This window comes from Arachis stenosperma, chromosome 5 (genome assembly GCF_014773155.1).
Source record: "Arachis stenosperma cultivar V10309 chromosome 5, arast.V10309.gnm1.PFL2, whole genome shotgun sequence".
NCBI classification, from domain to species: Eukaryota; Viridiplantae; Streptophyta; class Magnoliopsida; order Fabales; family Fabaceae; genus Arachis; species Arachis stenosperma.
The window spans coordinates 133,978,419-133,980,152 of record NC_080381.1 but is presented as its reverse complement, the minus strand read 5'-3'; the positions used below and the strand labels follow the sequence as shown (position 1 = coordinate 133,980,152).

The following is a 1,734-nucleotide window of genomic DNA, read 5'->3' as shown; positions in this document are numbered from 1 at the left end:
ATTGTTTTCAAATCATATCTTTTCAATCATATCTTTTTAAAACCATAACTTTTCAATCAATTTTTTTCAATCACATCTTTTTCAAAATAGTTTTCAATCAAATCTTTTTAATTTCTAATTTCAAATTCTTTTTCAAAAATCACTTGATTTCTTTCTCACTTTGAATTTTCGAAAATTATCAATCAAATTTTCAAAATGTTTTCAAAATCTTTTGATTGAATTTTCGAAAATTCTCTTCCCTCCTTCCCACATCCTTCTATTTATGGAGTACTACTCCTTCTAAATGCACAATTCGAACCTTATCTAATTAAAGTTCGAATTCTCCTTCTCCTTCTTCTTTCTATTTCTCTTTTCCTCTGACATTTCAAGAAATCTCTATACTGTGACATAGAGGATTCCACATTCTCTTTTTCTCTCTTTCTTATGAGCAGAAGCAGAGACAAAGGCATTCTTGTTGAAGCTGACCCTGAACCTGAGAGAACCTTGAAGCGAAAGCTAAGAGAGGCCAAAGCACAACTCTCTTTAGAGGACTTGACCGAATTCTTCAAGGAAGAAGACATGGCAGCCGAAAACAACAACAATGCCAACAATGCAAGGAAGGTGCTGGGTGACTTTACTGTACCTACTCCTGATTTCTATGGGAGAAGCATCTCTATCCCTGCCATTGGAGCAAACAACTTTGAGCTAAAGCCTCAATTAGTTTCTCTAATGCAACAGAATTGCAAGTTCCATGGACTTCCAATGGAAGATCCTCATCAGTTTTTAGCTGAATTCTTGCAAATCTGTGACACAGTCAAGACTAATGGGGTTAACCCTGAAGTCTATAGACTGATGCTATTCCCTTTTGCTGTAAGAGACAGAGCTAGAATATGGTTGGATTCTCAACCTAAGGAAAGCCTGGACTCTTGGGAAAAGCTAGTCAATGCCTTCTTGGCAAAGTTCTTTCCACCACAAAGATGGAGTAAGCTTAGAGTGGAAGTCCAAACCTTCAGACAGAAGGATGGAGAATCCCTCTATGAAGCTTGGGAAAGATACAAACAATTAATCAGAAGATGTCCTTCAGACATGCTTTCTGAATGGAGCATCATAGGTATTTTCTATGATGGTCTCTCTGAACTATCCAAGATGTCCTTGGATAGCTCTGCAGGAGGATCTCTTCATCTGAAGAAGACGCCTGCAGAAGCTCAGGAACTGATTGAAATGGTTGCAAATAACCAATTCATGTACACTTCTGAAAGGAATCCTGTGAACAATGGGACTAGTCAGAAGAAAGGAGTTCTTGAGATTGACACTCTGAATGCCATATTGGCTCAGAACAAGATATTGACTCAACAAGTCAATTTGATTTCTCAAAGTCTGTCTGGAATGCAAAATGCACCAAACAGTACTAAGGAAGCTTCATCTGAGGAAGAAGCTTATGATCCTGAGAACCCTTCAATGGAAGAGGTGAGTTACCTAGGAGAACCCTATGGAAACACCTACAATTCTTCATGGAGAAATCACCCAAATTTCTCATGGAAGAATCAAGAGAGACCTCAACAAGGTTTCAATAACAATAATGGTGGAAGAAACAGGCCTGGTAACAACAAGCCTTTTCCATCATCTTCTCAGCAACAGACAGAGAGTTCTAAGCAGAGCACTTCTGACTTAGCAACAATGGTCTCTGATCTAATAAAGACCACTCAAAGTTTCATGAATGAAACAAGGTCCTCCATCAGAAATTTGGAAGGACAA

General features: G+C 38.2%; 1 non-coding gene across 1 annotated transcript; it reads right to left on the bottom strand.

The window, feature by feature from the left end:
• Nucleotides 1-963: 963 nt before the first annotated feature.
• Nucleotides 964-1,071, bottom strand: LOC130984134 (small nucleolar RNA R71). The gene has a single exon (XR_009088086.1). It is a non-coding gene; the product is annotated as a small nucleolar RNA R71 (small nucleolar RNA).
• Between the last annotated feature and the right edge of the window lie 663 nt (nucleotides 1,072-1,734).